The following is a 24325-nucleotide window of genomic DNA, read 5'->3' as shown; positions in this document are numbered from 1 at the left end:
GAAAACCTAAAAAGGTATATTTCAACTCAGGAAAATCTGACTCCACAGGGGACAAAAAAGTCATAATTGGGAGCAGAAAGGAAGGAACACCAGGGATACCGGTTACTGGGCATATAATAGGTGACCAACCAGGCGTGAATTGGGAATAGTTCCAAGACACTCATCATCCAAAAGGAGGGATGAAAAAGCAAACTCGATTACAGGATGGGCATTCGATTCCATAAGGAAATAAGAATCTTACTCAACTAGGGAAGAAAATAGACTTCGACTGAAGAGCGCATGAGATATATTATCTATTACCATCAGAACATAGATAACATACTCGCATGAAAGATTATCAACAACCGGCTACTGGGTTAATAAGGGATAAATCGACCGAAAAGAAATGACAATCGGGGTAGCGACTACTGGGTATAAAATGATGACCAATCAAAGGGGATAAATAATCATTACCAAACAAGGGTAAATGAAAGATGACTCGCTGGGGATAAATTGCTTTATCAGAGCAATTATCCAAGAGATATATCACCGGTTACTGGGAGATATACTCAAAAGGTGAAGGAATATCAATACCGAATATTGGATAAAGATGACTGTCAAAGAAGGGATTACATCTACCGGTTACTGGGTAGAAAACCACAGAAGAGAGTAACTGTCATCGGTTAGGATGAACAAAAACAAGGTTAACTCTACAAGGGGACAAAATGGGGTTTACAACTACCGGTTACTGGGTAGAAAACCACATAAATAGGACTTACAACTACCGGTTACTAAGTAGATGGCCATAGACTCCGCCGGGGAAAAGATGGACAATTACTGGTTATTGAGAAATCATTCATCTAAACTACGGGGAAGTGCAAATGGAAATAACAAGAGAAGTCAATCTAGGAACGAACTAGAGAGACACAATGAACAAGACTTAACCCAATGAGGATATAACTCAGGGGAGTAATTCCATCTCAATACATATTTTGGGAGGAAATAGAAATAATAATCATCCATGAGGACATAACTCAGTGGGGAATATGGAAGAAAGGATAGACACTTTCTGCCTATGGGGCTGACTCTATGTGGGGAGATCAGACACCAACATCTACTTTGGGGAAAATATATATCACCAAATAGCAGGAGATAACAAACAAAGATATATGGAAAAGAATGCAATATGAATATCTGAATGTTATAATTATGCATGTTTATGCTTTCTTTATGTATGATTAATGCTGACAAACAGACATATCTAACACAAACATGTCCAAGAATCAATGGACAGACATCCGGTACTACATATCGAAAGAGAAAGCCAGGCCCACAGGAGAAAATCCAGTCTGATGGGACAACTAAAACCAAGAAACACTGATCTCTGCAGGGATCAAGGCCAATGCTAAGGATCAAATAGAGTCACTGCCGAGAACAAAGACTACTACTAGGGAACAAACAGGATCACCGGGGATCAGGGACCGCTGTCGGGAATAAGCAAGGGATCACAATCACCAAAGCTGGGGACCTTCTAACAGTATGCAGAGACCAGGATAAGATCAGTCAGAGAAGCAACTACTGGGGATCTTATCAGGAAGTGATGTAGAATTATGTGGGGGACAACCACCAAATAGAAGCACATCCAACAATATTCACTATTAATCACGAAAGGAAATATCTCTACTAAGGAGAAGGAGAACCAGTCACTTCGCTGGGGAAGGAATCAACACATCTTCCTCAGAAGTTCCAACGCCAAACTGAAATCAGGCAAAGTCTTAGCTGGGAAGCTAAGCACGGATAAGATCCGTCGTAGAAGCAACTCTACTAGGGAAATTATCAAGGAGAGAAATGAAACTCTGTGGGGAATAACCACCAATCAAAAGTTCCAAAACCAACATATATTCCTCGTACTGCTTGATAAACAAATCTCTGCCGAGGAGAAGAGAAACACAACTCCGCTGGGGATAGAAAATAAACATTTTCATCACCCGCTCTGCTCGGGAGGAATCAACAAACAGGCTCTGATCAGACAACTCTACTGGGGAAACACTGTTGAGGATTAAATCGGGGATAACCTGTAGGCAATCAGCTGGAGATAACCTGCTGGTGACCGTACTGTGGAGTTTAATGGGATCAACCCCGCTGAGGATGATCAAAAGGCAAATCTGCTGGAGATCAATGTAGGCGAATCAACCGGGGATAAGCTACAAACCAACTGTTCACGAGAGGAGTTTCTGCTTACTTTGCGGAGGATTTCCAATCTGAATGAGGGAAAACCAACATCCTCAAAAAGATAGCATACCTATTTATCAATCTATAAGGGATTTTAGGTTAATCCACACAAGGGATGACAACCATATAATTGATAACACAGATGCTAGATCCAACCTCACTAGGAGCAAGAAGATTAAGACCAAACTCCAGATTCTCAGGGGATCTGAGTGGAGTTAGAAATATACTTCTCTAAACAAATCAGGACCAAAGCTCCAGACTCTCTAGGGAATTTGGTGATGCGTAATCTTCTTCTGTGCTTGCGGAGGAGACGACCTGAGGGATAATGAAGAGGATATAAATATGCTAGGAATAATGAACAAATGTCTTACCCTTTTTGAGATCATACTATCCTTGGGAGAGTACTGAGGATATCCCAATTACCCTTTCAGTCATTGTGAATGTTCACTTTGCTTAAAAACAATTTATGAAAACTTTATTTGAGACAATGATATTTATCAAATAAAACATGCAAACATATGTTGAAATAGAAACAAATAAGAGTGCAAAGAATTGGATAAAGGCTCAAATTTATTTGATGGAATGGTAGTCTGCAAATGGCAAGACTCCATGGATCTTTACAAATTTGAAATTGGTGATATATATTGGAAAAGGGCTACATTGAACATAATGACCATTTCTCCACCAACTCTGAATCCAATGTATCTGAAGCTTCAGTCGCGATGACTGAGCGAGAATCTTTGACGGAAGACGGTTGAAAAACAAAGTCTTGTCAGGATGCAGTTACTTTCCAAATCCCTAATTTTTGCCTAGATTTCCCCAGGGTGAGGTACTCAATCTAGCGGGATACATGTTCATTTTTTTTGTCTCTAACTTTTGCCTGGATCTCCCTTTTGGGTTTCCAATCCACCGAGACGCTCATTTTTTCCTAAGTCTCCCTTTCGGGTTTTCAAATTAGCGAGCTATTCTGTTTTTATTTTAGGAGAAGTATTTCTTGACTACATCTGAATTCACAGGACGAGTGAAATCCTCCACATCCATAGTTGTAAGTATCAAAGCACCGCCTGAAAAGGCTCTCTTGACAATATATGGACCTTCATAGTTTGGAGTCCACTTGCCCCTGGAATCGGGTGCGAAAGACAAAACTTTATTGAGCACAAGGCCACCTTCTCAGAACGCATGAGGCTTGACCTTCCTATCAAAGGCTTTCTTCATCCTTTGCTGATATAACTGACCATGGCACATGGCAGTTAATCTTTTCTCTTCAATCAAGTTCAACTGGTCATAACGACTCTAGACCCATTCAACCTCAGTCAACTTGGCTTCCATCAAGACTCTCATTGATGGGATCTCAACCTCCACGGGGAGCACAACATCCATGCCATAAACAAGGGAGAAAGGGGTTGCCCCTGTTGAAGTGCGGGCAGATGTACGATATCCATGCAAAGCAAATGGCAGCATCTCATGCCAATCTTTGTACATAACAACCATCTTCTGGATAATCTTCTTAATGTTCTTGTTAGCAGCTTCAACAACCCCATTCATCTTGGGTCTATAAGGAGAAGAATTATGATGTACAATCTTGAACTCGCTACATAGCTCTTTCATCATCTTGTTGTTCAAGTTAGATCCATTATCAGTAATGATCTTGTCTGGCACACCATAACGGCATATGAGTTGATTCTTGATAAACTTCACAACCACCTTCCTGGTCACGTTTGCATATGACGTCGCTTCGACCCATTTCGTGAAGTAATGAATTGCTACGAGAATAAACCTGTGACCGTTGGATGCCTTTGGCTCTATCATGCCAATCATGTCAATTCCCCACATAGAGAAAGGCCATGGTGATGAAATCACATTCATAAGTGTCGGGGGAATATGAATCTTATCCGTATAAATCTGACATTTATGGCATTTCTTCACATATTTGCAGCAGTCAGACTCCATTGTCAGCCAATAGTAGCCTGCTCTCAACATCTTCTTAGCCATGGCATGTCCATTGGAATGAGTGCCAAATGAACCCTCATGGACTTCAGTCATCAACAGGTCTGCTTCGTGTTTATCCATGCATCTGAGCAGAACCATGTTAAAATTCCTCTTATAAAGGACATCGCCATTGAGGTAGAAACTGCCAGATAATCTCCTCAAAGTCTTCTTATCTTTAACAGATGCCCCAGGTGGGTAAATCTGACTCTGAATAAAACATTTGATATCATAATACCACAGCTTGTCATCTTTTACTTCTCCTACTGCAAATACATGAGTTGGTCTATCGAAGCGCATCACAGTAATATTGGGGACTTCATTCCAGAATTTCACCATAATCATCGAAGCAAGTGTAGTAAGTGCACCTGCTATCCGATTCTCATCTCGAGGAATATGATGGAAATCAACCTCAGTAAAGAAGGTTGAAATCCTCCCCGCATAATCTCTGTATAGGATGAGGCCAAGCTGATTCGTCTCCCATTCACCCTTAATCTGATTAACAACAAGGGCCGAATCACCATAAACATCCAGATGTTTGATCCTAAGATCAATATACTCTTCTAATCCCATAATACAGGCCTCATACTCTTCCATATTATTCGTGCATTTGAAAGTGAGCCTTGCTGTAAAAGGAAAATGTGTGCCCTGAGGAGTAATAATCATTGCCCCAATACCATTTCCATATTGATTTACAGCGCCATCGAACACCATGCCCCATCGGGAACCAGGCTATGGCCCTTCATCGAGCGTAGGCTCATCGCAATCTTTCATCTTCAAATACATAATTTCCTCATCTGGGAAGTCGTACTGAACTGACTGATAATCCTCAATTGGTTGATGTGCCAAGTGGTCAGCCAGGATACTACCTTTAATAGCCTTCTGAGCTCGATACTCAATATCATACTCAGACAACAACATCTGCCAATGGGAAATCCTCCAAGTTAAAGCAGGCTTCTCAAAGATATACTTGATTGGATCCATTTTGGATATCAACCAAGTCATATGATTCAACATATACTGGCGTAAGCGCTTAGCAGCCCAAGCCAAAGCACAACATGTCTTCTCAAGCATTGTGTATCGAGACTCACAATCAGTGAACTTCTTACTCAAATAGTAGATGGCATATTCTTTCTTCCCTGATTCATCTTGCTGACCCAGGACATAACCCATAGAGTCTTCAAGAACTGTCAAGTACATAATCAGGGGTCTCCCTTCCACAGGCGGAGACAGAACCAGAGGCTCAGATAAATACCCTTTGATACTGTCAAAGGCCTTATGGAAATCCACGGTCCAATCATGAAGCTGATCTTTTCGGAGGAGCTTGAATATAGGCGTGCATGTGGTAGTCATGTAAGATATAAATCTGGAAATATAATTCAAGCGGCCAAGAAAACCTCGGACTTGCTTCTCAGTTTTGGGCGCATGCATCTCTTGTATTGCTTTGACCTTGGCAGGATCAATCTCAATACCTCTTTCACTGACAATAAATCCCAATAACTTACCGGAACGGTCTCCAAATGTACGCTTGTTCGGATTTAGACGGAGTTTGTACTTCCTCAAACGCTGAAAAAGCTTCAACAAGTGCTCAACATGTTCAACTTCTATTTTCGACTTTGCAATCATATCATCAACATATACCTCGATCTCTTTGTTCATCATATCGTGAAACATGGTAGTCATAGCTCGTTGATACGTGGCTTTTGCGTTCTTCAAACCGAAGGGCATCACTCGATAAATGAATGTTCCCTAAGGTGTGATGGATGTTGTCTTCTCCATATCCTTGGATGCCATTTTGATCTGGTTATAACTGGAAAATCTTTCCATAAATGAGAAGACATTGAATTTAGCTGTATTGTCTACCAACATATCAATGTGTGGTAGAGGAAAATCATCTTTCAGACTAGCTTTATTCAAGTCTCTATAGTCCACACACATTTGGACTTTTCCATCTTTCTTAGGCACGGGCACAATATTGGCCACCCATTGAGGATATGTAGAAGTCACCAGAAACCCCTCATCAATTTGCTTCTGAACTTCTTCTTTAATCTTCACTGCCATATCAGGATGAGTTCTTCTGAGCTTTTTCTTCACAGGCACACACTCAGGCTTCAAAGGCAGGAAATGTTGCACGATATCAGTATCCAGACCAGGCATGTCTTCATATGACCAGGCAAAGACGTCGACATATTCTCGTAGCAACTCAATCAACCCCTTCTTTACAGACTCTTCAAGGAGTTCCCTAATCTTCACCTCACGAACACAATCTTCAGACCCCAAGTTGACTGTTTCCAGATTCTCAAGATGTGGCTGAATGATCTACTCTTCGTGCTCAAGTAGACGGGTAATCTCGTCAGGAATCTCTTCAACATCATCTTCTTTGGCCTTAAATACATGGAATTCAAAGTTGGGAGATGGTGTTGGATCATTATGTTCAATGGGTTTGATCAACCTGCATAATGATTTTGGATATAAAAGAGATTCTAGAATTCAAGCAAAGAAAATCATTATGTAGATGAAAAGATTGATTTTATTCTATTTTTAGGGTTTTATGGTGATCTCTAATTTCATGCAAAAAGCAAAAAGTGAAAATAATTTGGAAAAACAAACATTTAACATGAATTTATTGAATGAATGTCATTGTATCTATGGGCCAACAATGTCATCACTTCTCCTTTTGGCATGGGAGAAGGGTTTTTAAATAAAAATGAACATTACGTGGACTTATGGACAATTGTTGAAACATCAACAGCGACCCAATTATTGCAGACTCCTCCAGGGATAACAAAGTTGCCAGAATCTTCCTCTGCATCCTCTTCCACAACAGTAGCTTCCTGGTCTTCGACTGTGTGGATGAAACCACCACTCTGAAATAGACCGTGCTCGTTGAAAGTTCCTGAAGAGTACCCTATGCCAGCCCGGGACTTATTGTCTTCCAGCTTAATCATTTGTCCTAAACCAGTAGAAGCACCATGCTTAATGGCCAACTTTGCATCATTGTAGGACGCAAATAAAGAAGTTCCTTTATTAGAAGGCTCAACAATAGACAAAGCTTGGAACAGCGTCCCAACTTCGTCCTCAACATCAATATAAGAAAAGGAAGACATATGGATAACCAAGAAAGCCTTCTCTCCCCCTACCACCACCAACTTTTTGTTCTTCACGAACTTCAACTTTTGGTGTAGGGTGGATGTCACGGCGCCTGCCTCGTGAATCCATGGTCTGCCCAACAAACAGCTATATGATGGGTGGATATCCATGAACTGAAAAGTGACCTAGAAATCACTAGGTCCTATTTTGAGTGGGAGCTCAACCTCGCCAATCACTGTCTTGCGGGATCCATCAAAAGCTTTGACGACCACTCCACTCTGCCTCATGGGAGGCCCCTGATAAGAAAGTCTAGCCAGAGTGGATTTTGGAAACACATTCAGCAAGGATCCAGTGTCTACCAGCACATTAGACATGGCATCATCCTTACAGTTCATGGAGATGTGAAGTGTCAAATTGTGGTCTCTTCCCTCCTCGGGGAGACCAACATCACAGAAACTCAGGTTGTTACAAGTAGTAATGTTTGCAACAATGCTATCGAATTGTTCTATTGTGACATCATGATCTACATACGCCACGTCCAACACCTTCTACAAAGCTTCTCGATGTGGCTCAGAGTTCATTAACAAAGACAACACAAATATCTTTGAAGGCGTTTGTAGAAGCTTATCTATAATATTGTACTCACTCCTCTTGATGAGCCTTAGCATCTCATCACAGTCCTCTCTAATCATTCCATTCTGGCCAGCAAGGACAGGAGTTCTAACAGCATCGGCAGGTCTATTAACAGCAAGTGCCAGATTCAGGGAATTGGAAGAATTCCCAACAGGACGGGTGGCACTATCAGCAGCATCAGCTCTTCTGGTGTCAGTCTGGGGTTTCGGCGGTGCCGAGAAAACACGACCACTACGGGTCAAACCACTGACATCAGCAATGTTCACAATAGAAGTGGAGGGTAGAGGCACCTCTTTCCCATCTTCCAATACCAGAACATTATAACGATAGGGAACATCTTTGTTGGAAGAGTATTGAACAGGGCCGACTGGCTTAATTATGAGAGTAGGAGAAGCCTTCTGCTTGCTGCCATCATATCGGACGACAACTGGCTCAGGTATTCTGAATACAGGTGATATCACATTAACTTCAGCATCCTCATCACGATTCTGAAGTATCTCTATTACACCTTGATCCAGCATTTCTTGGATGTCTTTTCTGACTTAACGACATCCCCTCTCATTGACAGTGCAAACACGGAAACTGTCGTGGTCATGCTCGTAGTGATTGTATACACACAACAGTCTATGCATTTCGACCAAAGATTGTCGGATATGGATGACATATCGGACCTTATATTTGCCAGGGCAACCCTGAACCATGTTGACAGCAGATTTCCCATGCTCGGGCAATGGGTTTCTTCTTGACGTTAGGACCTACGTCCTCGAAAAACAATATACCGCTTCTAACAAGGTCTTGAACCTTGGTCTTCAACGGGTAGCAATTCTCCATATCATGTCCGGGAGCACCAGAATGATAACCGCAATGAAGCTCGGGATTATACCACCACTGAGGGTTGGTAGGTATAGTAGGTGGGTCACGTGGAGTGATCAGTTTCCTTTCAATTAAAGAAGGATATAGCTCTGCATAGGTCATTGGAATAGGATCAAAACTGACCCTCTTCCTATCATAGCTTGTACTGGTCTGATTGTTGTTTCGAGGCTGGTAGACCTGCTGTTGAGGACGATTCTGTTGTTGCTAATACTGCTGATGTTGTTGTTGCTGGTTTTGATTATGATGCTGATATTGCTGGTTTTCTCTGAAAACAGGTGCTATATGAGCCACTTGGTGCTGGTTACTGGCGGGACGCACAGTCTTCCTCTTCACAGAGGGTCTTCTGGATTTGATATGGGAGGTCACAACATGTGCCTCACCATCTTTCTTCTTTGCAAATGCCCCATAACGTTTGGCAGAAGAGCCTTCTTCTCTAGTCAGGCGCCCTTCCCTGACTCCTTTCTCTAGACGCATCCCCATATTCACCATCTCGGTGAAGTCAGAAGGAGCGCTAGCAATCATCTGCTCATAATAGAATAAACTCAAGGTCTTCAGGAAGATCTTGGTCATTTCCTTCTCTTCTAGCGGAGGCACAATCTGTGGAGCCAATTCTCGCCACCTCTGGGCATACTCCTTAAAAGTTTCCTTATCCTTCTGGGATATGGCCCTCAGTTGGTCCCTATCGGGAGCCATATCAACATTATATTTGTATTGCTTGACGAAGGTTTCGCCAAGGTCGTTGAAGGAGCGGATGTTCGCGCTGTCCAAAGCCATGTACCATCTCAGGGCGGCACCAGACAGGCTGTTCTGGAAATAGTGGATAAGGAGTTGATCGTTGTCGGTCTGAATCGAAATTTTACGTGCATACATAACCAAATGGCTGAGCGGGCAAGTTTTCCTTTGTACTTTTCAAAGTCAGGCACTTTGAATTTGACAGGAATCTTGACATTAGGAACAAGGTAAAGCTCAGTAGCAAATTTGCTAAAGAGGTCCTTCCCTCTGAGAGTTTTGAGTTCCTTGTGAAGCTCAAGGAATTGATCGTTCATAGCATCCATTTTCTCATACACGTTGGGGTCCTTAGACGGCTCAGAGTGGTAAATGGTGTCATCTACTCTCGGCAAAGTATGCACGACTGGAGGTGGCACATCAAGGACCGGGCTAGATGTCGGCAGCGAAGCAAAAGTTGGGGCGAGACCCTCTGGAGAAAAGTTCGCGGGCATCCCCCAGGGAAACCTGGCTGGCATAGCAGTAGGCGCAAAATGGGCACTAGCAGCAGGCACAGTTGAGGAAGCAATCTCATAAATCACTGTCCTCTAGGGAGGAGTTGAAGGCGTTGGAGAAGACTGGCTTTGGGCGGCCAAGAAAGACTCCACTTGAGTAGCAACGAGAGACAAGAATGAGAAATCCTCTTCAAGAACACCTGTAATGATGCAAGAATGATATGTGTATGATGCGTATGCTATGTTTTATCATTTCTCAGGTATTCAAGAGTCTCGTCTACCTTTGAAAAATGGCAACCTGCACTCGTAAGCGGAACATGAACAACAAAGAAGCAACATACACTGGACGGCAAGCAAAAGTGAAACATCAATAATCTCATCCATAGACATAAGAAATAAGGTTCATACAAACATAGTTCAAGCAAAGATTTAGTTCATCGGTGTAGAACAAGGAATCCCATCCAACAATCCTGGAGGTGATTCTCAAAATAAACAACAAGACAAACTAGGGAAGTCGTCCTTCAGGAATGAGAGTCTTCAAATACCGGCGCTGATCCATCAATCGGTCACACTCTGAACACTCAGGTAGAGGGGCGAGCTTCTCTTTCAGTTGCACCCTGAGTTCAACAACTTCCTCTCGGAAATGAGATGCACGAATGTCACTTCCTCTAAGCTGGCTCTCTGCTGCATGCCTCAGATCTACCTCTTTCTTCAACACAGTATCTTTGTCCTTAAGCTGTCTTTCCAAGTCTCGTATCTTCTTTTTGTAATTGGCTTCCGCTTTTTGTAATCTCAAGCGTTCATGGTGTTCTTCATCCAACATTGTTTCTATCTCATCATAGGACCTCTTTTTGTTTCTTGATCTACTAGAACTTTCGCCTTGCACTCCTTTGAGTTTATGAGCCAAATTCAGCCTATCAGCTCTTGCTTTGTAAAACTCCATTTGGATCTCTTGTTCATTTTCTTTCAACTGGCGATTCTCCATTAAGGCTTGTTTGTAATACTCAGCAGGCACACTCTCAGAAAGGATCAAAGGCGGTTGCTCCTGTAATGGTTCCATCCGTCATATGGTAGCAACAAAGTCCCAACTCTTTCCTTGACCCACTCAGTGTAAGCAGGCATAGCAATTGCAAACTTCCTCCCTAAAACAGATCCATCTTTTATACCAATATTCTCCCAAGCTTTTCCCACTTGCTCCAATCTTGCTGGATCACTCCGTTTCTCAAAGTACACATTTTCAGCTATCTCGACATCTTGCGGTCTTTCATTCATGACAAAACCCAACTGACGGAGAGAAAGAACCGGGTTGTAGTTGATGCAACCCCTAGTTCCTATGAGTTGAACATTGCGAAACTCTCCACAACTCATAATGACGTTGCGCACATTAATCCTATAAGCTTGCCACTTGATATCATAAGATGTGAGCGATGTGATCCTCTGAGTCTATTTGTGAGTATTCTGAGTATCCATAAACGGTCCATTGGTTGGTAGAAAAGACAAGAACCACTTGAGTAGCAACGGGAGACAACACCTGATAGCTCCACACTTACCATGCCTGCTTTGTATCGCATAATAGGTGCCAGCCAACAAGGTAGGTGTAGCACCTCAAATTTTAACCCCCCATTTGTACATTCATTTCATTTTTAGGTCATTAACATGACATAGTACATTGCATTTCATCAGTCAAAACTGGTCAGGAGGATTCATCTGTGCAAGAAAGGCAAGGTTTTTCATGAGATAAAGGCCCTATGGGTGTTCCAATGAGCTCATGTGAACCCAAGGTTCACTTTGAAGCAAATTGACCAAGTGTTAGAGGCTCAAAGTCCACAGTGCAGTTTCAGGTCATCTGGGGCCCATAAAAGTCAACTGAGGGCTAGGAGATGGAGAAATGGTTTGGGACACTTCATTCATGTCCAAAAGAGGTTTATTCAACATGTCAAACATCTACCTTGAAGATTTTGAAGCCAGATCAAAAGTTTCCCAAAATGGAAAGTGACTTGTAATTTCAAGTTTCCAAAAATGGCAAGTTTTTGGACCAACTTCAACATGACTTTCCAACATCAAAGAAGCTTCAAATGAAATTTTGTCCAACATGAAAGTTGAAGATCTTTCTCTCCCATTTCCAAAAAGTCCAAGATCATGAATTTATAATGAATGGTTGAGAAGTTATGATCAGATCATTGCAAAGTATGCTTGAAACTTCAAATGGCCATATCTTTTGAACCAAAACTCCAATTTGAGTGCTCCTTTTTGCATAATTCTCCTCATGACATGAATTTTCAAAATACCTCATCATATTGCATGAAATTTGGACATATGATCATTTGCTCATTCATGAATTTTTTGAAGGAAAATTGCCAAAATCAAAATTGGTTGATCACATGCATATATTTCCAATTCTAATGTGTGCATGGAGTGATTTTAAATGAATTTGGGCCCTTGGTGTGTACTGTTCACGTGGCCATTTCATGCATGAAGTGAAAATGCAAATTGGTGCATACACCTTATATCCTTCTAATCTCATTTAGCTTTGGCCTAATCATGATTTCAGGTTAATTAGCAGGACATATATAAGGTTAATTATAACTGCATTGCACATAACACGCAGTTTCAGATCTAGAATTTGAGTTTTGATCCAAAATTTCTCTCACAAAGAACTTCAGAATTCCACGCATAAACACCATTTGTCTTGGTAAATTGTTGATCCTGGTGAAGTTTAGAGTAAGAATCAAGTGCTACTTTGTCCAATTCGTGCCAGATTCATGCATGCTTGAAGCTTGAAGGTGTTGATGGCAATTTCAAATAAAGCTGGATCTACATGTTTCAAAGCCTCAAATTCTTCATCAATCATCACTACAAGTATTCAGAAGGAGATTTGGATCATTTGGAGCTTTGGATCGTGCAAAATTAGAACCTGATCTTCAAGAGGTGAGTTTTTCGACCTTCATAATTCTCCAATTCATGTGTATATTTATGTAGATCTCTCTTCACTGATGATTCTGAGCTAAAAATCACATGAAATGATGCATTATTGAGTGAAATATGTGTGATTGAAGTTTTCATGTCAAATATGTTTGTGGTCGATTTGCATAATATAGGATGTTTTAGCATGAATTGACCATGGATTATTGATGTACATTGCATGAACTTTGATTTGGTATGCTTTTTGTTGAAATCTGGAGATTTCTGGAAAATCTGGAAATTCGTTCATGAACATTCATTATGTTTATCTTCATCTTCATGAGGAAGATGAAGATCTTCATGGTAGCGACAGATTAGTGACGGATTAGCGTCCAAATTTGTCTGGCTAGGGTTTTCAGGCAAAACGGTTTCGTTTTGGCTTGGCGCGCGCTCATTTGAATCTGGACCAAGTTCGATTCCCAGCGTGTCCACTTTTTTCAAATGTTTCTCACTTTATACATTTCCCTCTATATTTCTATGCCATGTTCATTTTTGATTTTCATTTTTTTATCCAACTTAGAAAAATCATAACAAATTGAAAAATAACTCAAATCACTCCCAATTTTTTGCAAAATGATCCTCTGTTTGTCTAGTTTTTTATGATGATGAGTTTTAAAGTTTTGCATAGCTGGTTTTTGATTTGTGTTAGAATATGTGAACACATGTGCTTTTATGACCTTGCCTTGCTCTTTCTATTGTGAAATGCTTGATTTTAATCCAAATGCTTTGAAATTTTGTATGATGTTTCTTGACATGTTGATGGATGTTAGAGACTTGGTTTGGTATTTTTCCCATTTGCCAATTCTGTTTTACATACATGTTTGTATGGTGTGACAATTTGTGTCACACATTTGGTTGTCTTACTTGTGCAATTTAATTTCCATGCCAAATGACCTCTAATGCTTCTGAATTTTTGTGTGATGATTGAATTGGATGTGTTGAATGCTCATGAATTTTTCCAGAATTATTTGAATCATTTCTGTTTTGATTTGGAATTTTCATTCTTAATGTCAAAATGTATGCCTTGAATTGGTCTTTGACTTCTCTTGCCTATTACATGAACTTGCTTATTGATTTTGATTTGGTCCTTTTTAGGACATGCTCTTGATTGAATAAACATGATTTGTGTTGAATATCAAGTTCCGTTTTGGCTTTTTGATTCACTTTTGACCCTAGGCTTTGACCTAGTGGTTTGGACTTACCATTTGAGTTGTTTATTTCAGGTTCAAGTATGCATCTCCATGATTGATGTTGCTCCTTCATTTGAGCTTGGTCATTTGTTATTGTTGGCTAACATTTGTTTGTTTTGTAGGCTTTGATGATAGTTCACTTGTGTTTGCCTTATGGTTTATATGTTGTACATTGGGATTGTCTGTTTGATATTGACTGTTGACTGTTGTCTGAATTCTGTACTGATTGGTTTAGTTGTTTCCATAGGTACCTAAGTTGCTTTAAGTTCATTTGAACTTTGCTTTGCTTTGCTTGTGGTTGGCATACCACTTAGGTATAATTCCTTGATCTTCATGTAGTCTGGAAGACCTGCCATGTTACTTTGGCAGGCACCTGTCTGAAGCCCTCCTTAAGAGGCAATGTTTTTGCTTGTTTAATTTTGTGCCAAGCAGGTTAAGTCCTCTTAAGAGGCAATTGGCAGATAAAAGGGATGTGCAATTCATCCCCTGCTATTCAGTTGTGTCATTCACTTTGCTCACACCACGTGTTGATGCATTTTGAATAAAAAACCAAAATCTTGTCCATAGAGTCAGTCATTTGTGGAGAAGAGTTCCTTCATTCTGAACTCCCACACTTTCATTGTTTCAAGCTCTCCCAGGCCATGGATAAGAGCTGTGAGGTCTCACCCTCACTTCCCATTTCATCTGCTTCACCCTAGCTCTCAATGTTAGGGTTAAGAGCTCAAAACACCCCATTCCAGTTGGCTTGTTTGTCGAGGTTGATTTGACCCCTTGACTAAAGCCTAGCCTTGTATGAGCCATTTGTTTGCATATAGCGTGTGTGCTTGCTCTCTTGTTCTTGTGTTTGATGATATGCTGTTTAGGATAGCTTGCTTCATGTGCAAGTTAGGATAGAGACCTCAACATGGGATCTTATGCATGACAACTTCTAGGCTCGAGTCGTAGTCTCCCTAGTAGCTTGTTATCTCCCCAGTCTCTGGTTAGGATAGAAGTTCTTTCACTGTTAAGGGGAACTACGTCGCCCTGATCCTCATACCAGATGAGGTACGTAGGCAGGAGATGAGCTGATCTCTCCAGGCGCCCTTTTTCTTTTTCAACCCTCTTTTATGCGGAGTCTGACGTAAGTCCAGCGATTGGCAGTCAGTTTCTTGTGTGTGTTTTTGGTGTGGAGTCTAACATAAGTCCAGCGATTGGCAGTCGGTTTCCTGTGTGGGTTTGTTTGTGCGGAGTCTGACGTAACTCCAGAGATTGGCAGTCGGTTTCCTGTTTGTGTTTTTTTTGGCGTGCGTTAGCCGAGCTACGAGTGCTTTGATTCTTACTCTGGTTAGAGAAGATACGTATGCATAGGATGCAATGTCCTAGCGAGCACGTTTCCCACTTTCCCGAACTACGTCGACTCTGATGTTTGTGTCTGACAGACTACGTAGGCCCAGGATGCGATATCCTGCCGAGTCCGCCTCTTCCGTCTTTCATCTGTGTTTTATTCCTTCTTGTGCAGTATTTTGAGCAGTTATCTAGCAACCTTTCTTCTATCCTTTTTGATCGTGGATCCCGTCGAGTACGACGAATGCGTAGGGGTGCTAATACCTTCCCTTCGCATAACCGACTCCCGATCCTATCAATCTCTGGTCGCGAGACCATTCCTTTCCAGGTTTACTTCGAGCATTTCCTTTCCCTCCTTTGGGATAAATATCGCACGGTGGCGGCTCTGTGTCTTTTCCCGCCGGTTTTTCGCGTAATGCGACAGCTGGCGACTCTGCTGGGGACTCTGCTGGGGAGTTGACCTCTTGCTGGTCCATCTTCCCTAAGCGAGTCAATCCTAGCGTTCTTTAGGATAGGGTTTGGTTGCTTTTACTGTTTTATTTATTGCATTTATGATTATGCTGTGATTGTATATGTTTGCATTTATGTTTGCACGCATCATGCTTTCATTGTGCTGGCTGTGTGTCTGTCTCTCTGTGGGGTGGGAGTTACAAGAGGTAAAAGGCCCAATACCCAGGCTATGAGTGAACTCTATGACACCTAGGAATAGAGTGATTCATGGGAAGCGGGTGGTATAGCGCCACTTAGCGGAACATGGTATCACGAGCAGTTCAGATCCTAAAGGGGTATTATCGTTGCATACATCTGGTGTGTACATGATGATATTCTAGAAAGGGTTGTTTATCATGCATTTCTCTTGACCTTACCCTGGCCTAGATGACACCTATGAGTGGGGAGGGAATGAATCATTACAGGTACAGTTGGTGACTTGATCTGTTGGTGACCGTATTCTGTTGGTGACTCTTGGTTCCTGTTGGTGACTTGGTTCAGAAGTGTGGGCTTCAGATGACTTTGGGTCTCAGATGACTTAGATTGGTTCCGAATTCATGCCGAAGCTCTGATCCTGTGCCTTGAGAGACACAGCCAGCCAGTCGTCATTGCATCATTTGCATCATAGCATGTTTATTTTCAAAAAAAAATAATGCAAAAAAAAATGAAAAAATGTGAAGAAAAAATAAAAAAACTAATCTCCTCATGCATATCATTTCCCAGGTTCATTCAGGAGTCTGTTCACTGTGAGAGATGGCAACCGTCCCAGAGTTGAAGAGGAAGACTTGCACCTACAGTTTTCACCGCGAGCCATTGACATCTTTGGTAGAGTTGAGCAATCTTGTGACCGGCGGTAATCAGAAGGCGTTTGATGATCAATATGGGGATATTCTGGCACTGTTGAAGATAGTGGTTGATCCAGTACCTCTGCAGACTCTCCTACAATTTTATGACCCAGAGCTCCGCTGCTTTACCTTTCAGGATTATCAGTTAGCCCCCACTCTCGAAGAGTATTCTATCCTGATGAGTGTCCCGATCAGATATCAGGTTCCCTTCTTAGATGTGCCAAAGGAGGTTGATTTTAGGGTTGTTGCTAGAGCTCTTTATTTGAGTATCAAGGAAGTGAGTGACAATTGGAAGTCAAGTGGTGATGTTGTGGGTTTGCCTTTGAAGTTCTTGGTGAGGATGGTGATCAGTCACCATTTATGCTAGACATTCCACTATTTAACCGTAAATAAGTCAGGTAAACTGGGTAAATTGAAGCATTTTTAGTTGGATATAAGCTCAACTCTATAATATTAAGTGTGTTGTTACTTATGAGTTTCTTGAGGATATTTTACACTTTTTGGTATGTTAACAGGTAAAAAAACTAGTTTGGAAGCTCAGGGAATCAAACGTCAGATGCGAAATTGAGCCCGAGCAAGAAAACGGAAGAAAAAATCATTTTTTGGAGAACCTGCTGTCCATACGCGTATGGCCTTACATGATACGCGTATGGACCTGCCCAGTACGCATAGCATACGCATCTGACCAGAGGGATGGAAAGTCAAGCAAAATAGCAAGCCTCTGGTGATACGCGTATGGGACTGGGCAGTACGCGTACCAGACTGGGCAATACGCGTACCAGCCTGGGCAATACGCGTATCAGAGGCTGTCTTACATGCAGTACGCGTATGGGACAACTCAGTACGCGTATGGAGCACAAAATCAGGAAAAGTCCAACTGAATAGCTATTAAGAGGGCAGAACACGATTTTACGGGGGTTGGACGATTTGGAGAGAAAAGAGACGCGTTTTGAGAGCTGGAGACTCTACGATTATCAAAGGATTCATATGTTCAAGAGTTTTCCGATGATTGAAGATTGATTCCTCACGAAATTCTGTAATGACAACAATGTTAATCTTTGTTTTTATTTCGATTATGAGTAGCTAAAACCCCCATTGCTAGGGGGGTGACCCTGATTCTGAATGTGACAGATTTGATGTTTATGAATGCATTGATTATTTCTTCTTTTCCATTGATTTGTTCTTATTACTGTTCTTTATGCTTTATTCGTCGGACCAACGAATGATGATTAATATGAATAGTTTACGCTGGACAGCGATTATTCATTGATCTGGATAAGAACTTTGGATAGTAAAAATAACCTAGGACTAGGGATTTTCTACCCGACCGGTAATTCTTGATATTTGAATGCTTCTTCAGTTGGACTTTTCCTGATTTTGTGCTCCATACGCGTACTGAGCTGTCCCATACGCGTACTGCACGTAAGACAGCCTCTGATACGCGTATTGCCCAGGCTGGTACGCGTATTGCCCAGTCTGGTACGCGTACTGCCCAATCCCATATGCGTATCACCAGAGGCTTGCTATTTTGCTTGATTTTCCATCCCTCTGGTCATATGCGTATGCTACGCGTACTGGGCAGGTCCATACGCGTATCATGTAAGGCCATACGCGTATGGACAACAGGTTCTCCAAAAAATGATTTTTTCTTCCGTTTTCTTGCTCGGGCTCAATTTCGCATCTGACGTTTGATTCCCTGAGCTTCCAAACTAGTTTTTTACTTGCTAACATACCAAAAAGTGTAAAATATCCTCAAGAAACTCATAAGTAACAACACACTTAATATTATAGAATTGAGCTTATATCCAACTAAAAATGCTTCAGTTTACACAGTTTACCTGACTTATTTACGGTTAAATAGTGGAATATCTAGCATAAATGGTGACTGATCACAACCCCAAACTTAGCTTGTTGCTTGTCCTCAAGTAATATTTTATTACCATCAAAGATCATGTCACCCCAAACTTACTGTAAACCAGTTCTTACCACAATACTGCTGAAATCTTTCGCACTGGACCTCTTGATGTTTTTCAGGTTTTCTGATTCTTCCACATAACCAACGAGCTAGAAACTCTTTCCCTCAGAGATATGACTTTACCTGTCAGCTTATATCACACTCTCACCAAGTCTCTCTGGGTTAAAGTGTTATCACTCTCAAATCACATTATGTAATATCAAATCAGAAGTTTGAATAAATTCTCTCATCCTATCAACATGTACAATCACACACACTTTTTGAGGTCTTTTAGGGTTGTAACGGGGCTTTTGTTTAGGTAGGGTATGAAATTGGAACAAGGGTTTTTTTTCTTTTGGGTTGTAACGGGGTTTTGGTTTAGGTAGGCTATGAAATTTGAACAAAGGTTTTTGGGTTCAGAGTACATGAAATCATTCTCTCACTACGTTTCTTTTCTATTATTCCTGTAGGGTTATGCACTCCTCTTTTCCTTTTATATATAGTGAATGTAGCATCTTTCAAAAGCTGTTCTTTTATTGTTTTTCGCTTTTCTCTTTCTTTCTTTTCATGTTGTTGTTGTTTTTTTCTTTTTTTTTCTTTTTCTCTTCTTTTTTTTTGCTTTTATACTACATTCACTTACTATTCACGTACTGCAAAGCTGAGTAATTAGGTTACATAATCAAAGGTCTTTTCACTAAGGAATTAGGAATAGATAATCTGGAGGACCGGACTTAATTGGACAGGAATATTGTCTAAACCTTCATAAATTATATCTGTTGCAAGAAGTTTCATTCACCAAACCCTAGCAATCTTCTCTCATTTGTATCTCGCTCAACCTTTTTACTTGTTTTATTTATCTGCAATTGGTAGTATAATTAATCACAACACAAAAACCAAAGGCTTTTGTCTAATTGAAACAATCTATAAACTCTGTGTCGTCAAGCAGTCCTTGAGATCGACAAACGGGGAATTTCCCTTTTATTTCTACAGTGAGAAAAATAGTACACTTGCTATTTTCCCATCAAGTTTTTGGCGCCGTTGCCGGGGACTGCCAAAGATAATAGAGTTTATTAATTTATTTTCAATTAGAATTTTGTTGCTCTGCATCCAAAATTTTATTTACTGCTAATTTTATTTTTTTTATTTTTATTGTTATTATAACTAATTTCTTTCTAATCTGTGTATGCGAGGTAAGGCCTCAGCTGATTTTCATTTTGACGCAGAACCAGAGAGAACATTGCGTGCAAAGCTCAGAGAGGCTAGAAGAAAGAAACTGGCAAACTCTGACACCAAAGAACCGGCCACACCTAGAACACCAGCTTCTGTTCACTCCGAAAAATCTGAGTCAGACACATATTCACATCCAGACACTGTTAACATGGCTGCAGATCCACCCCCAGCGGAAAGACTTTTAGGTGACTATGGCAGACAGAATAACCCAGCAGTGCGGTTGACCATTGTTAACCAACCTATTAATGTTGCTCACTTCCAGTTACACCCCTCAACTATCCGTCAGTTAGAAAGCAAACCTTTTGCAGGAAAGATCAATGAGGATGCAAACAAGCATCTGCAGAGGTTTCTGACTATGACTACATCATTAAAAATTGATGGGCATTCTGAAGAGGCAAAGAGATTGGTCATGTTCCCATTCACGTTATCTGAGGACGCTGAGGAATGGTTCTATTCCCTACCCGCAGGAAGCATTACTACTTGGCAACAAATGGAAACAGCATTCTTGAACGAGTATTTTCCTGCTTCTGTGTATATCCGTAAGAGGTATGACATTGTGAATTTTAAACAGAAAGACGGAGAGACACTTGGAGATGCATACAAAAGATTCAAGAGATGTTTAGTTGCATGTCCTACACATAATCTAGATGAAACTGAACAAATGCAGAATTTTGTAAACGGGCTGAAGATGAAGACTAAGCAACTCATTGATACAACTACTGGTGGCTCATCTAATTTTTCAACAGCAACCGGTATCAAAAAGATCATCGAAGCTATTGCAGCGAATGAGCATTTGGAATTATATGACCGTACTGTGAATCAGCCGGAGGGAAAAGTTGACTTGAAATTAGCAAATCAGGTAGTGAAAATGGAAGACCAGGTTGCTGCGGAGGTTGAAAGAAGATTGAAAGCTATGAATTTAGGTACCCAGACTGTTGCTCAAGTGCAACCGGTTCCGACCATGATTTGTGAGATTTGTAGTGGACCACACTTTACCATGCATTGTGTTGCAACCGCAGAACAGGTGCAAGCAATAAATTACCTGAGGCAGAATAATCCTTACTCAAATACTTATAATCTGGGGTGGAAAAGTCATCCTAATTTCTCTTGGAAAGATCAGCAAGGTAATATTCAGAACCAAGGACCTCCACAACAACAACCACCGTACCAACAACAACCTTACCAGCAACAAGTACCTAAGAAAGCGGATTGGGAGATTGCTATAGAGAAGATGCCAACTCAGAGTATGCAATTTCAGGAAGAAACCAGGAATAATCAGAAGAACACCAATGCATCCATTAAAAATCTGGAGATTCAATTGGGTCAGATAGCACAACAGATAACAAATTCCCAAACACCAGGCGCATTACCTAGTGCAACAGTGACAAATCCGAGGGAGCACAATAATGTGAGTGCGGTAATAACAAGAAGCGGGAAATCTGTTGAAGATCTTAAGAAGAAGGATGAAGAAGAAGATCAATTGCTTGAAGTGGACCTGGAAATATTAGAAAACAAGACACCACCTGAGGAAGAAAGTGTGACACTGCCGGTGGTACAAGAAAAGCTACCTGAACCAAAACCCATCATTGAGCTTCCATTCCCACAAAGAAACAAAAAGAAGAAGCAAGATGAGAAAATTTTTCAGAAATTCATGGAGTTGTTCAGGAAATTAGAAATCAATATTCCATTCTCTGAGGCACTCGAGCAGATGCTTATCTATGCGAAGTTCATGAAAGACATCATCTCCAAGAAGCGCACCACTGACACTGACCCTGTTATATTAACTGAAACTTGTAGTGCTATTTTGCAGGGTATGAAGATTCCAGTAAAGAAGCCAGATAGAGGTTCTGTGACCATCCCGTGTACCATTGGAGATAGGTCTTTTAAAAGGGCGCTGATTGATTTGGGGGCTAGTGTTAGCCTTATGCCTTTGTCTATTTACAGGAAGCTAGGAATTGGAAATGTTCAAGATACCAGAATGACACTTCAATTTGCTGACCACTCAGTGAAGAGACCTTTTGGGGTAGTTGAGGATGTTCTGGTCAAAGTTGATAAATTTGTTTTTCCTGTTGATTTTGTAATTTTGGAAATGCCAGAAGATGAAGAGATACCTCTGATTCTGGGCAGACCTTTCTTAGAAACAGGTAGATGCATGATAGACATTGAGGGAGGTACCTTGACCCTAAAGGTATATGATGAAGAGCTCAAAATTGATGTCCGAGATACTATGAAACATAAAGAGGATATGTGTACAAACCACTATGTGGAAGTAATTGATCAAATGGTAACTAGCACAATGCAAAGGAAGTTTCCTGAATTACCATTGGAAAGAGTTCTTAGTCTGTCGGTCAGAGAGATTGAAGAGAATGATGATGAAAAAGAAAAAGAAGTGCTTGCCATGCTGGATACACAACCTCTTTGGATGAAATCCAAACCACGCCGGTGGGAGGATCTGAGATCTTCACCAAAATCAGAAAATGAAAAGGTATGTAAACCAGGTATAAATTTTGAATTAAAAAAATTACCTGTAAATCTTAAATATGTCTTTCTAGGATCTGGAACAAATTATCCTGCTATTATCAGTTCTGAGCTAAATGCAATAGATGAGGAAAAGTTGATACAGGTACTAAAGAAACATAAAAGTGCTATTGGGTGGACTATTGAGGATTTAAAAGGTATTAGCCCCACAGTATGCATGCATAAGATACTGATGGAGGATAATCAGAAACCAGTAGTACAACCACAAAGGAGGTTAAATCCAACAATGAAAGAAGTGGTAAGGAAAGAGGTTGTAAAATTGTTAGATTCGGGAATGATTTACCCCATTTCTGACAGCTCATGGGTAAGTCCAGTGCACGTGGTACCAAAGAAAGGAGGAACCACAGTAATTTTAAATGAAAAGAATGAACTGATCCCAACTCGCACAGTGACAGGGTGGCGAGTATGCATCGATTACAGAAGACTGAACACAGCAACAAGAAAGGATCATTTTCCTCTCCCCTTTATTGATCAAATGTTAGAAAGACTTGCAGGTCATGAGTATTATTGCTTTCTGGATGGATATTCGGGATACAATCAAATTGCTGTAGCCCCGGAAGATCAGGAAAAAACTGCATTTACATGTCCTTATGGTATTTTCGCTTACAGACGGATGCCATTTGGGCTATGCAATGCCCCAGCTACTTTTCAGAGGTGTATGACATCTATATTCTCTGACATGCTTGAAAAGTATATGGAGGTGTTTATGGATGATTTCTCTGTGTTTGGTTCTTCTTTTGATAATTGTTTAGCTAACTTGTCTCTTGTTTTGCAAAGATGTCAGGAAACTAACCTTATTCTCACTTGGGAGAAATGTCATTTCATGGTGCAGGAAGGAATTGTGCTAGGACACAAAATTTCCCACAAAGGAATTGAAGTGGACAAAGCCAAAGTGGAGGTTATAGCTAACCTCCCACCTCCGGTGAATGAAAAAGGGATAAGGAGTTTTTTGGGTCATGCAGGTTTTTATCGCAGGTTTATCAGGGACTTCTCAAAAGTGGCCAAACCATTGACTGATTTGCTAGTCAAGGACAAGCAATTTAATTTTGATAAAAACTGCATGGTAGCTTTCGAAACTTTAAAGAGTAAGTAGATCAGTGCACCTGTTGTAATCGCCCCCGATTGGTCCTTGCCTTTCGAAATAATGTGTGATGCAAGTGACCTTGCTGTGGGGGCTGTCCTAGGACAGAGAAAGGACAAATTATTGCATGTGATTTATTATGCTAGTCATGTCCTTAACCCGGCCCAAATGAATTATGCAACTACCGAAAAGGAGTTGTTGGCCGTGGTTTATGCTTTTGACAAATTTAGATCGTATTTGCTTGGTTCAAAAGTTATTGTGTATACTGATCATGCTGCTTTAAAGTATTTGTTTGCTAAGCAGGAATCAAAGCCGAGACTTTTGAGATGGATCCTCCTCCTTCAGGAGTTTGATTTGGAAATCAAAGACAAAAAGGGGTGCGAGAACACGGTCGCGGACCACTTATCTCGCATGTCCCCAATCAAAGAAACGGAGGAGGAACATCCTATTCAGGACACATTCGTTGATGAGAAAATACTTGTTGTTCAGGAGATACCATGGTTTGCTGACTATGCCAACTATGTGGTAGGTGGGGTTATACCTGATGACTTTAATTCTCACCAAAAGAAAAATTTTCTTTATGATTGCAGGTTATACCTATGGGATGATCCATTTCTCTATAAAAAGGGAGTGGATGGTTTGATCAGAAGATGTGTTCCAGAAAGAGAGCAAGCCGACATTCTGAAAGCTTGTCATAATTC

This window comes from Lathyrus oleraceus, chromosome 4, assembly GCF_024323335.1.
Source record: "Lathyrus oleraceus cultivar Zhongwan6 chromosome 4, CAAS_Psat_ZW6_1.0, whole genome shotgun sequence".
Lineage (NCBI taxonomy): Eukaryota > Viridiplantae > Streptophyta > Magnoliopsida > Fabales > Fabaceae > Lathyrus > Lathyrus oleraceus.
Note: the sequence above shows the minus strand (reverse complement) of the source record.